Source organism: Pseudochaenichthys georgianus, chromosome 1 (assembly GCF_902827115.2).
Source record: "Pseudochaenichthys georgianus chromosome 1, fPseGeo1.2, whole genome shotgun sequence".
Classification (NCBI taxonomy): domain Eukaryota; kingdom Metazoa; phylum Chordata; class Actinopteri; order Perciformes; family Channichthyidae; genus Pseudochaenichthys; species Pseudochaenichthys georgianus.
The window spans coordinates 5,076,285-5,091,464 of NC_047503.1; positions in this window are offsets into that span (position 1 = coordinate 5,076,285).

A 15,180-nucleotide genomic window follows, 5' to 3' on the forward strand; every position below is an offset into this window, starting at 1 on the left:
AACTAGTAACGTTATTAGTTACCGCAAAAGGTAGTTGCGTTACAGTAATGCGTTAGTTTGTAACACGTTAGTCCCAACACTGGTAAACACACACCTGATCACATGAGAGCTGCCGTTTCATTCAGACTGTTTAAAAAAAAAAAACGGTCTGATTTTAACAACTCAATGTGTGATTGTTATAGCAGTAATATTAGACACTAATAATACAGTAAACTATTACACTGTACATATTATTGTTTGCCCGTGGGATTAGGATGATCTGTAGTGAGAGCCGTGCTGCATTTTCCTCCGGTCGGATGTGATATAAAAACAAAGCGATTATTTTTGTTGTTGTAAACTCACGTGGATTAAACTACATGTATTAGTGCATTCATTTCAACTCGCGAACATATGATACATTAAATGATCGTGAGGATGATGATTGAAAATCGTTTGTTTGAGCCGGGCTGCATTTCCTGATGAAAAAACATAGAGATGGTTTTGTACTTACACCTACATGTAGGCCTACGTGAATCAAACAACATTATTTTGTTAAATAAAAACATGGTGATGTTTTGTAAATGATTACATGTCTCTTATTTAGCACATAATATGATCCTATCCGTGACATATGGATCTTAACAAATATCCGATCAGATACCTGTAGAATCATCTATCAGCTGTTTATTTCACATGAGTTCCAGTGTGGCAGCTTTTCACGGCTCCCCCCTTGTGGGTCCATGATCCATTGCAGCTGGTTTAATTAAAATTACATTTATTTATCAAGGGGGCGTATCAAGTCCTGCGGGGGGGGTTTCCTTTTCAGCAGGGGCCCACCCCATGCAGATCACGGACCCGCACGGGTAGGCGTCTGAAATGAAGCGCTACATCTGTATGTGTCTCGTCTGACACAGAGCCGTATAATATCTACTTCCGGTCCATGGGACCTTATTTCTGAAAAATAATGTATTGAAGTCAATGAAGAGAGAAAACCTATCTTTCGATCCCTTTTGAATTGTGCCATGAATTACACATATGATGTTTGTCAATCTTAAAAAATAATTTCCATGTCAAAAAAGTCAGTTTGTTGTAAAACTGTTGAAATATAAGACTATGAAAACTCTTGACTATGAAAAAAGAGAACTCTTTAAAGTAGAGACACTACATACTGATATACACCTGAACATCAGCAGGAGAGGACTCTTTAAAGTAGAGACACTACATACTGATATACACCTGAACATCAGCAGGAGAGGACTCTTTAAAAGTAGAGACACTTCATACTGATATACACCTGAACATCAGCATGAGAGGACTCTTTAAAGTGGAGACACTACATACTGATATACACCTGAACATCAGCAGGAGAGGACTCTTTAAAGTGGAGACACTACATACTGATATACACCTGAACATCAGCAGGAGAGGACTCTTTAAAGTGGAGACACTACATACTGATATACACCTGAACATCAGCAGGAGAGGACTCTTTAAAGTAGAGACACTACATACTGATATAAACATGAACATCAGCAGAAGAGGACTCTTTAAAGTAGAGACACTACATACTGATATACACCTGAACATCAGCAGAAGAGGACTCTTTAAAGTAGAGACACTACATACTGATATACACCTGAACATCAGCAAGAGAGGACTCTTTAAAGTAGATACACTACATACTGATATACACCTGAACATCAGCAGGAGAGGACTCTTTAAAGTAGAGACACTACATACTGATATACACCTGAACATCAGCAGGAGAGGACTCTTTAAAGTAGAGACACTTCATACTGATATACACCTGAACATCAGCAGGAGAGGACTCTTTAAAGTGGAGACACTACATACTGATATACACCTGAACATCAGCAGGAGAGGACTCTTTAAAGTGGAGACACTACATACTGATATACACCTGAACATCAGCAGGAGAGGACTCTTTAAAGTAGAGACACTACATACTGATATAAACATGAACATCAGCAGAAGAGGACTCTTTAAAGTGGAGACACTACATACTGATATACACCTGAACATCAGCAGGAGAGGACTCTTTAAAGTGGAGACACTACATACTGATATACAACCTGAACATCAGCAGGAGAGGACTCTTTAAAGTGGAGACACTACATACTGATATACACCTGAACATCAGCAGGAGAGGACTCTTTAAAGTGGAGACACTACATACTGATATACACCTGAACATCAGCAGGAGAGGACTCTTTAAAGTAGAGACACTACATACTGATATACACCTGAACATCAGCAGGAGAGGACTCTTTAAAGTGGAGACACTACATACTGATATACACCTGAACATCAGCAGGAGAGGACTCTTTAAAGTAGAGACACTACATACTGATATACACCTGAACATCAGCAGGAGAGGACTCTTTAAAGTAGAGACACTTCATACTGATATACACCTGAACATCAGCAGGAGAGGACTCTTTAAAGTGGAGACACTACATACTGATATACACCTGAACATCAGCAGGAGAGGACTCTTTAAAGTGGAGACACTACATACTGATATACACCTGAACATCAGCAGGAGAGGACTCTTTAAGTAGAGACACTACATACTGATATAAACATGAACATCAGCAGAAGAGGACTCTTTAAAGTAGAGACACTACATACTGATATACACCTGAACATCAACAGAAGAGGACTCTTTAAAGTAGAGACACTACATACTGATATACACCTGAACATCAGCAAGAGAGGACTCTTTAAAGTAGATACACTACATACTGATATACACCTGAACATCAGCAGGAGAGGACTCTTTAAAAGTAGAGACACTACATACTGATATACACCTGAACATCAGCAGGAGAGGACTCTTTAAAGTAGAGACACTTCATACTGATATACACCTGAACATCAGCAGGAGAGGACTCTTTAAAGTAGAGACACTACATACTGATATACACCTGAACATCAGCAGGAGAGGACTCTTTAAAGTAGAGACACTACATACTGATATAAACATGAACATCAGCAGAAGAGGACTCTTTAAAGTGGAGACACTACATACTGATATACACCTGAACATCAGCAGGAGAGGACTCTTTAAAGTGGAGATACTACATACTGATATACACCTGAACATCAGCAGGAGAGGACTCTTTAAAGTGGAGACACTACATACTGATATACACCTGAACATCAGCAGGAGAGGACTCTTTAAAGTAGAGACACTACACTGATATACACCTGAACATCAGCAGGAGAGGACTCTTTAAAGTGGAGACACTACATACTGATATACATCTGAACATCAGCAGGAGAGGACTCTTTAAAGTAGAGACATTACACTGATATACACCTGAACATCAGCAGGAGAGGACTCTTTAAAGTAGAGACACTACATACTGATATACACCTGAACATCAGCAGGAGAGGACTCTTTAAAGTAGAGACATTACACACTGATATACACCTGAACATCAGCAGACATGTAAACAAAAGATCTAGTTTTAGTTGACTAAATTAAAACAAACTTGAAAGAAATCAAATACATAGTGTTGTTTTTTTCCTTTGTTTATATTTATTATGATAATTGTTGAATGCAAACTTTGTAAACAAGGTAATAAAGTATGTACTGAAGTAGCTTTAAGTCAGTGTATTGATCAGGGCAGAGCCAGGTGAGCTAAAGTCACTCAATATGAAGGTAACTAGACAAAAACAAGGAGGAACAGACGAGAAATAATTCTAGTGTTGTTTTTAATTAAATGTATTTGTATTGAATGTTGTTATTAGTTGAAATTCTCAGATTAAATCTCTGGTGACTTGAAATTAAAAAGTAAGAAGTTAAACGTAGACAGGAGAAACAAACGTAAATAAATCAACGTGTCAGTATTGTTATCATTATAAAACGTTTTTTTATTGATTGACAAAACTATACTTTAACTTAACAAGTAAACAATGGACTAAACATAAATATAGAAATGTACTATTAAGTAAATATGACAAATATAAGATACATATAAAAATTGACTATTAACCAAACATGATAAATATAACATAAATATGAAAATGAACTATTCAATAAATATGAAAAATACAACAAAATATGAAAGTGGATACTATAAACTAAACATGACGATATAACATAACCTGATAACTTGTAATGACTAAATGTTCCTCTTATTTAAGGGTACTAGAAGCAAAGGAATAGTTTATTTCTTTTAAAATTAAGGTTGTTTTTTTGCCCCTAGTGGCTAAAACTGCACATCACTGTGAGTCTCTTCTGGAACCTTTGTTGATGTCTAACCAGATCTAATAACTGTTAAGTGTTTTAAATATATATCCTGACTGGCTGTGAGTATATGTTGTTGCTCACTCACTTTGAGCTTTAGACTTGAAATGTTTTAATGTCTTATTATTTTTGTTGTTGTGAGTTTGTTTTTTAAAGTTTTTTAAGTTTTAAAGCCGATGTCAGGGCTGCCTTTGAGTCTCATGTTTTCCTTTTAGTCATCGTTGACGTTGGGGGCGGATACAAGAAAAGGAAGTGATTAATCTTCTCCACCGTGTGTTGTCCTCCTCTGCGTTGTTGGGATCGGCTCATTGGTTGCTCAGGTGGATCCACCCTCACTTCCTGTTCCACCTCCAACTCCACCTGTACCTCCACAAGCTCCTCCTTCACCACGCAGAGTGCCTTTGGTGGTTTTTTCAGCTGTTTCTTCAGCAAGGCGGCAATCTCTGCATCCTTCTCCTCAACACAACGTTCCTTCTGTTGTTCCAGTTCCTGGTTTCTATCATGCAAAGCAACTATCTCTGCATCCTTCTCCTCCACACAACGTTCCTTCTCTTGTTTCAGTGTTTGTATTTCCTTCAGAAAAGTAGCTATCTCTGCATCTTTCTCCTCAACGCAACGCAAGTTTTGTTGTTTGAGTTCCTGGTTTGTTGTTTGCAAGGCGGCCATATTTGCCTTCTCCTTAACACAACGCTTCTTCAGTTGTCTGATTTCCTGGTTTCTCTCACGCAGAGCAGCTAACTGTACAGCTCTCTCCTCAACACAACGCTCCTTCAGTTGTCTGATTTCCTGGTTTCTCTCACGCAGAGCAGCTATCTTTACAGCTTTCTCCTCAACACAACGCTCCTTCTCTTGTTTCAGTGTTTTGTTTTCCTTCAACAAAGCAGCCATCTCTACACCTTGCTCCTCAACACAGAGTTCCATCTGTTGTTCCAGTTCCTGGTTTCTCTCATGCAAAGCAACTATCTCTGCATCCTTCTCCTCAACACAACGTTCCTTCTTTTGTTCCAGTTCCTGGTTTCTATCATGCAAAGCAACTATCTCTGCATCCTTCTCCTCCACACAACGTTCCTTCTCTTGTTTCAGTGTTTGGTTTTCCTTCAGAAAAGTAGCTATCTCTGCATCTTTCTCCTCAACGCAACACAAGTTTTGTTGTTTGAGTTCCTGGTTTGTTGTTTGCAAGGCGGCCATATTTGCCTTCTCCTTAACACAACGCTTCTTCAGTTGTCTGATTTCCTGGTATCTCTCAAAAAAAGCAGCTAACTTTACAGCTCTCTCCTCAACACAACGCTCCTTCTCTTGTTTCAGTGTTTTGTTTTCCTTCAACAAAGCAGCCATCTCTACACCTTGCTCCTCAACACAACGTTCCATCTGTTGTTCCAGTTCCTGGTTTCTCTCATGCAAAGCAACTATCTCTGCATCCTTCTCCTCCACACAACGTTCCATCTGTTGTTCCAGTTCCTGGTTTCTATCATGCGAAGCAACTATCTCTGCATCCTTCTCCTCAACACAACGTTCCTTCTCTTGTTTCAGTGTTTGGTTTTCCTTCAGAAAAGTAGCTATCTCTGCATCTTTCTCCTCAACGCAACGCAAGTTTTGTTGTTTGAGTTCCTGGTTTGTTGTTTGCAAGGCGGCCATATTTGCCTTCTCCTTAACACAACGCTTCTTCAGTTGTCTGATTTCCTGGTATCTCTCAAAAAAGCAGCTAACTTACAGCTCTCTCCTCAACACAACGCTCCTTCTCTTGTTTCAGTGTTTTGTTTTCCTTCAACAAAGCAGCCATCTCTACACCTTGCTCCTCAACACAGGGTTCCATCTGTTGTTCCAGTTCCTGGTTTCTCTCATGCAAAGCAACTATCTCTGCATCCTTCTCCTCAACACACGTTCCTTCTTTTGTTCCAGTTCCTGGTTTCTCTCATGCGAAGCAACTATCTCTGCATCCTTCTCCTCCACACAACGTTCCATCTGTTGTTCCAGTTCCTGGTTTCTATCATGCGAAGCAACTATCTCTGCATCCTTCTCCTCCACACAACGTTCCATCTGTTGTTCCAGTTCCTGGTTCTCATGCAAAGCTATCTCTGCATCCTTCTCCTCAACACAACGTTCCTTCTTTTGTTCCAGTTCCTGGTTTCTCTCATGCGAAGCAACTATCTCTGCATCCTTCTCCTCCACACAGGGTTCTTTCAGTTGTTTGAGATCCTGGTTTGTCTTTCTCAAGGCGGCCATCTCTGCTTTGTCCTTCTCGTGCATCTTGAGGAGCTTCCATATTTCATGTTCAGTTCCTCATTCTTTCCGCGCAAGACTTTCTGCTCAATTTCCAGGGCATTCATGTTCACATCGTGCCTAACTTCTAGTTCCACTTTCACCTCCACATCCTCCTTCTTGTCCATCTTCACCTCCTCCACCACACAACGTTCCTTCTCTTGTTTCAGTGTTTGGTTTTCCTTCAGAAAAGTAGCTATCTCTGCATCTTTCTCCTCAACGCAACGCAAGTTTTGTTGTTTGAGTTCCTGGTTTGTTGTTTGCAAGGCGGCCACATTTGCCTCCTCCTTAACACAACGCTTCTTCAGTTGTCTGATTTCCTGGTTTCTCTCACGATAAGCAGCTAACTTTACAGCTCTCTCCTCAACACAACGCTCCTTCAGTTGTGTGATTTCCTGGTTTTTTGTTTGCAAGGCGGCCATATTTCCCTCCTCCTTAACACAACGCTTCTTCAGTTGTGTGATTTCCTGGTTTTTCTCACGCAGAGCAGCTACGTTTCCAGCTCTCTCCTCAACACAACGCTCCTTCAGTTGTGTGATTTCCTGGTTTCTCTCACGCAGAGCAGTTATCTTTACAGCTCTTTCTCCTCAACACAACGATCCTTTAGTTTTTGAGTTCTTGGTTAGTCTTTTGCAAGGCGGCCATCTTTGCATCTTTCTCCTCAACACAACACTCAAGCTTATCCCTGAAAGTCCTCTCCTGCTCCAGCAACAACTTCATTTCCTGATTTTCTTTTTGCAGAATCTCGAGCTTGGCTGCTAGCTCATCTCTATTGTTCATCTCCATCTCTACTGCTGTGACAAAATGACCTGTTGTTTAGCAAACTAAATGTAATTGTTCGACTGAATTAACGTCACAAAAATCCCACAAAAGTTGAGTTCACTTGTGAAGATTATCTCGCTAAAAAAACTGTAAGTATCCCTAATCTCTTCAATGATCTGACACGAGCTGGACAAATTCCTTCTGCCTTCTGCCTAATTCTCTGATGCTCTGATGAATTCCCCGTCACAGCCAGGTCCTGCAAACTCTTAGAATATCAATGCAGAATTCAGAATTCTACATGAAGGCAACAGATGATGTCATCATTCTGAAGTTCCATTCCAAATAAGGAGTGAAGGACATCAGCTGACAGGAAGTAAGAATGGAACCATGCTGTTGCCTAGCAATGCAATTGTGTTTAGATAAAGACATTTCTATTTTGATATGTTTCAAATTTTTGAAATGTTTATTTCTACTCTTTTAATTTTCTAATTATGTGCAATGCCTTGTTTTTTGCTGCTGCAACGCAAACATTTCCCATTTGGGATAAAAAGTACATCTTATCTTATGTAATAGGAACCAAAAATACAGTTACGTTGAAGTTGCACTCAATTGCATTTTGATGAAGTGCCATTTTGAATAAAACTTTTTTTCAGGATTAATACACATTAACTTCAATGAAAACATTTCTCTACTAAAATATTTTTTTATGGTGATTAATTGTCTATGTTGTTGTAATTGTCTGTCTCTTTGTAACTGTTTTCCATCTAATTGTAGGACTCTTTAAAGTGAAGACACTACATACCGATATACAACTGAACATCGGCAGGAGAGGACTCTTTAAAGTAGAGACACGACATACCGATATACACCTGAACATCAGCAGGAGAGGACTCTTTAAAGTAGAGACACTACGTACGATATACACCTGAACATCAGCAGGAGAGAACTCTTTAAAGTAGAGACACTAAGTACAAACCTGAACATCAGCAGGAGAGGACTCTTTAAAGTAGAGACACTTCATACTGATATACACCTGAACATCAGCAGGAGAGGACTCTTTAAAGTAGAGACACTTCATACTGATATACACCTGAACATCAGCAGGAGAGGACTCTTTAAAGTAGAGACACTACGTAGCGATATACACCTGAACATCAGCAGGAGCGAACTCTTTAAAGTAGAGACACGAAGTACACCTGAACATCAGCAGGAGAGGACTCTTTAAAGTAGAGACACTTCATACTGATATACGCCTGAACATCAGCAGGAGAGGACTCTTTAAAGTAGAGACACTTCATACTGATATACACCTGAACATCAAGCAGGAGAGGACTCTTTAAAGTAGAGATACTACATACTGATATACACCTGAACATCAGCAGGAGAGGACTCTTTAAAGTAGAGACACTTCATACTGATATACACCTGAACATCAGCATGAGAGGACTCTTTAAAGTAGAGACACGACATACGATATACACCTGAACATCAGCAGGAGAGGACTCTTTAAAGTAGAGACACTACGTAGCGATATACACCTGAACTCAGCAGGAGAGGACTCTTTAAAGTAGAGACACTAAGTACACCTGAACATCAGCAGGAGAGGACTCTTTAAAGTAGAGACACTTCATACTGATATACACCTGAACATCAGCAGGAGAGGACTCTTTAAAGTAGAGACAACTACGTAGCGATATACACCTGAACATCAGCAGGAGAAGAACTCTTTAAAGTAGAAACACTAAGTACACCTGAACATCAGCAGGAGAGGACTCTTTAAAGTAGAGGACACTTCATACTGATATACGCCTGAACATCAGCAGGAGAGGACTCTTTAAAGTAGAGACACTTCATACTGATATACACTTGAACATCAACAGGAGAGGACTCTTTAAAGTAGAGATACTACATACTGATATACACCTAAACATCAGCAGGAGAGGACTCTTTAAAGTAGAGACACTTCATACTGATATACACCTGAACATCAGCATGAGAGGACTCTTTAAAGTGGAGACACTACATACTGATATACAACCTGAACACCAGCAGGAGAGGACTCTTTAAAGTGGAGACACAACATACTGATATACACCTGAACATCAGCAGGAGATGACTCTTTAAAGTGGAGACACTACATACTGATATACACCTGAACATCCAACCCAGTCTCACGGCATTTCGTGTTCAACCAACACGATTTTTAATCTATTGATTCCGTGTTCACCAACACGACTTTCCCCTTTTTTTCGTGTTGCATAGCACGATTTTAAAAGCAATGTATTTCTACTGGTAATGTTGTTTCGTGCCTGCAGGCTGCAGCACGTCTTTTCCTCTCCGGTCGGGTCGTGGAAGACCGGAAGCTTGTGTGGGTTCATAAAAACATGTTCTTACTCAATATCAAGCCACAGTTATTGCTTTTATTTTAAAAATCGTATAATTTCGGACTTTTGTTGTCGTCTGTGAGGAAAATAAATGGGGCTCAGAGCCTCAGGATACTGAAATATGTATTTTTTAAATCTTTTTTTCCTTCTAATTTGTTATTCTTTTCAAAATAACACACTGTTATTTACTCACCAATAACACACAATTATCCTTGCTTTATTTATTGGTTTAATTCCATAATCTCGGGCTTTTTTGGCGTCCGTCAGGAACTGAATTTCAAAATAATATAACCGGAAACAGACGTAGGCATTTAGAGCGATTACCCAAGATCCTCAGCTATGGTTTTAAGCTCGCTGATTGGATGTGTTAGCCGCAATGCAATGCTGGGATTTGGTGTTTATATTATATGAAAATCCGGAAAACATTTTAAAAGTATAAAATAATACTTAATTCCGAGGGCTCTTGCTTTTCTCTTTGAAAGTCATCACATAACGGCATTGTAATACACGGTTCGGCTGCATTACATATTACAGATCTGCCGTAGTTCTTTATTTAGAGAGCCCTGATGAGAAGACCTTTGGAAAAACTGGAAAGAAATGGCGCCGAAAACTGAATACTTGACTGGATCATAAATATATCAACAATTAAAACAACATCTTCAATTTCTCTTCACACAATACGTCTCCTTGCGTATCAACAACTAATTCTGACTGACTTTTACATTTGATCTAATTGCATAGATAGGTTATATTTACAACCATAACGGTGCACAGCTAGAGAAAAGGACTGTAGTTTTTCCAAAGATATACTGATTTTCTTTGAATGTAAGATGTAAATACGTGAGTCTGAAATAGTATAGCAATATGCTGTGAAAAACGACGTGCTGCAGCCTGCAGGCACGAAACACGTTACCAGTAGAAATACATTGCTTTTAAAATCGTGCTGTGCAACATGAAAAAAAGGGGCAAATCGTGATGGTGAACACGAATCAATAGATTAAAAATGGTGTTGGTGAACACGAAATGCCGTGAGACTGGTTGGGTGGTGAGCGTTGCCGTGTATGTGTGTGTGTTAGCAAGTTGTTTGTGGTGTCTGTATTTTCCCCATAAGGCAAGACCCCCGCCCAACTCTGTCTCTGATTGGCTTACCCTGAAATGTTAGCCACCCCGCGTTAACCCAATCATCACTCCTCTCTGGTTACTTAACTTTTTCCATGTAACTGTGAGAGGACAATCGCTGTATTCACCTGTAAGTTACATCCGCAGGGATATTCGGATTCAGTTCCATTACATAATGTAACGCAGTAACGCACCCATTTAAATCACAGTAACTATAAAAAATAAGCGGCGTTACTGAATGGGAATAGGTAACTAGTAACGTTATTAGTTACCGCAAAAGGTAGTTGCGTTAGCAGTAATGCGTTAGTTTGTAACACGTAGTCCCAACACTGGTAAACACACACCTGATCACATGAGAGCTGCCGTTTCATTCAGACTGTTTAAAAAAAAAAACGGTCTGATTTTAACAACTCAATGTGTGATTGTTATAGCAGTAATATTAGACACTAATAATACAGTAAACTATTAACACTGTACATATTATTGTTTGCCCGTGGGATTAGGATGATCTGTAGTGAGAGCCGTGCTGCATTTTCCTTCCGGTCGGATGTGATATAAAAACAAAGCGATTATTTTTGTTGTTGTAAACTCACGTGGATTAAACTACATGTATTAGTGCATTCATTTCAACTCGCGAACATATGATACATTAAATGATCGTGAGGATGATGATTGAAAATCGTTTGTTTGAGCCGGGCTGCATTTCCTGATGAAAAAACATAGAGATGGTTTTGTACTTACACCTACATGTAGGCCTACGTGAATCAAACAACATTATTTTGTTAAATAAAAACATGGTGATGTTTTGTAAATGATTACATGTCTCTTATTTAGCACATAATATGATCCTATCCGTGACATATGGATCTTAACAAATATCCGATCAGATACCTGTAGAATCATCTATCAGCTGTTTATTTCACATGAGTTCCAGTGTGGCAGCTTTTCACGGCTCCCCCTTGTGGGTCCATGATCCATTGCAGCTGGTTTAATTAAAATTACATTTATTTATCAAGGGGGCGTATCAAGTCCTGCGGGGGGGGGTTTCCTTTTCAGCAGGGGCCCACCCCATGCAGATCACGGACCCGCACGGGTAGGCGTCTGAAATGAAGCGCTACATCTGTATGTGTCTCGTCTGACACAGAGCCGTATAATATCTACTTCCGGTCCATGGGACCTTATTTCTGAAAAATAATGTATTGAAGTCAATGAAGAGAGAAAACCTATCTTTCGATCCCTTTTGAATTGGTGCCATGAATTACACATATGATGTTTGTCAATCTTAAAAAATAATTTCCATGTCAAAAAAGTCAGTTTGTTGTAAAACTGTTGAAATATAAGACTATGAAAACTCTTGACTATGAAAAAAGAGAACTCTTTAAAGTAGAGACACTACATACTGATATCACCTGAACATCAGCAGGAGAGGACTCTTTAAAGTAGAGACACTACATACTGATATACACCTGAACATCAGCAGGAGAGGACTCTTTAAAGTAGAGACACTACATACTGATATACACCTGAACATCAGCAGGAGAGGACTCTTTAAAGTGGAGACACTACATACTGATATACACCTGAACATCAGCAGGAGAGGACTCTTTAAAAGTGGAGACACTACATACTGATATACACCTGAACATCAGCAGGAGAGGACTCTTTAAAGTGGAGACACTACATACTGATATACACCTGAACATCAGCAGGAGAGGACTCTTTAAAGTAGAGACACTACATACTGATATAAACATGAACATCAGCAGAAGAGGACTCTTTAAAGTAGAGACACTACATACTGATATACACCTGAACATCAGCAGAAGAGGACTCTTTAAAGTAGAGACACTACATACTGATATACACCTGAACATCAGCAAGAGAGGACTCTTTAAAGTAGATACACTACATACTGATATACACCTGAACATCAGCAGGAGAGGACTCTTTAAAGTAGAGACACTACATACTGATATACACCTGAACATCAGCAGGAGAGGACTCTTTAAAGTAGAGACACTTCATACTGATATACACCTGAACATCAGCAGGAGAGGACTCTTTAAAGTGGAGACACTACATACTGATATACACCTGAACATCAGCAGGAGAGGACTCTTTAAAGTGGAGACACTACATACTGATATACACCTGAACATCAGCAGGAGAGGACTCTTTAAAGTGGAGACACTACATACTGATATACACCTGAACATCAGCAGGAGAGGACTCTTTAAAGTGGAGACACTACATACTGATATACACCTGAACATCAGCAGGAGAGGACTCTTTAAAGTAGAGACACTACATACTGATATACACCTGAACATCAGCAGGAGAGGACTCTTTAAAGTGGAGACACTACATACTGATATACACCTGAACATCAGCAGGAGAGGACTCTTTAAAGTAGAGACACTACATACTGATATACACCTGAACATCAGCAGGAGAGGACTCTTTAAAGTAGAGACACTACATACTGATATAAACATGAACATCAGCAGAAGAGGACTCTTTAAAGTAGAGACACTACATACTGATATACACCTGAACATCAACAGAAGAGGACTCTTTAAAGTAGAGACACTACATACTGATATACACCTGAACATCAGCAAGAGAGGACTCTTTAAAGTAGATACACTACATACTGATATACACCTGAACATCAGCAGGAGAGGACTCTTTAAAGTAGAGACACTACATACTGATATACACCTGAACATCAGCAGGAGAGGACTCTTTAAAGTAGAGACACTTCATACTGATATACACCTGAACATCAGCAGGAGAGGACTCTTTAAAGTGGAGACACTACATACTGATATACACCTGAACATCAGCAGGAGAGGACTCTTTAAAGTAGAGACACTACATACTGATATAAACATGAACATCAGCAGAAGAGGACTCTTTAAAGTGGAGACACTACATACTGATATACACCTGAACATCAGCAGGAGAGGACTCTTTAAAAGTGGAGATACTACATACTGATATACACCTGAACATCAGCAGGAGAGGACTCTTTAAAGTGGAGACACTACATACTGATATACACCTGAACATCAGCAGGAGAGGACTCTTTAAAGTAGAGACACTACACTGATATACACCTGAACATCAGCAGGAGAGGACTCTTTAAAGTGGAGACACTACATACTGATATACACCTGAACATCAGCAGGAGAGGACTCTTTAAAGTAAGAGACACTACACTGATATACACCTGAACATCAGCAGGAGAGGACTCTTTAAAGTGGAGACACTACATACTGATATACATCTGAACATCAGCAGGAGAGGACTCTTTAAAGTAGAGACATTACACTGATATACACCTGAACATCAGCAGGAGAGGACTCTTTAAAGTAGAGACACTACATACTGATATACACCTGAACATCAGCAGGAGAGGACTCTTTAAAGTAGAGACATTACACACTGATATACACCTGAACATCAGCAGACATGTAAACAAAAGATCTAGTTTTAGTTGACTAAATTAAAACAAACTTGAAAGAAATCAAATACATAGTGTTGTTTTTTCCTTTGTTTATATTTATTATGATAATTGTTGAATGCAAACTTTGTAAACAAGGTAATAAAGTATGTACTGAAGTAGCTTTAAGTCAGTGTATTGATCAGGGCAGAGCCAGGTGAGCTAAAGTCACTCAATATGAAGGTAACTAGACAAAAACAGGAGGAACAGACGAGAAATAATTCTAGTGTTGTTTTAATTTAAATGTATTTGTATTGAATGTTGTTATTAGTTGAATTCTCAGATTAAATCTCTGGTGACTTGAAATTAAAAGTAAGAAGTTAAACGTAGACAGGAGAAACAAACGTAAAATAAATCAACGTGTCAGTATTGTTATCATTATAAAACGTTTTTTTATTGATTGACAAAACTATACTTTAACTTAACAAGTAAACAATGGACTAAACATAAATATAGAAATGTACTATTAAGTAAATATGACAAATATAAGATACATATAAAAATTGACTATTAACCAAACATGATAAATATAACATAAATATGAAAATGAACTATTCAATAAATATGAAAAATACAACAAAAATATGAAAGTGGATACTATAAACTAAACATGACGATATAACATAAACCTGATAACTTGTAATGACTAAATGTTCCTCTTATTTAAGGGTACTAGAAGCAAAGGAATAGTTTATTTCTTTTAAAATTAAGGTTGTTTTTTTGCCCCTAGTGGCTAAAACTGCACATCACTGTGAGTCTCTTCTGGAACCTTTGTTGATGTCTAACCAGATCTAATAACTGTTAAGTGTTTAAATATATATCCTGACTGGCTGTGAGTATATGTTGTTGCTCACTCACTTTGAGCTTTAGACTTGAAATGTTTTAATGTCTTATTA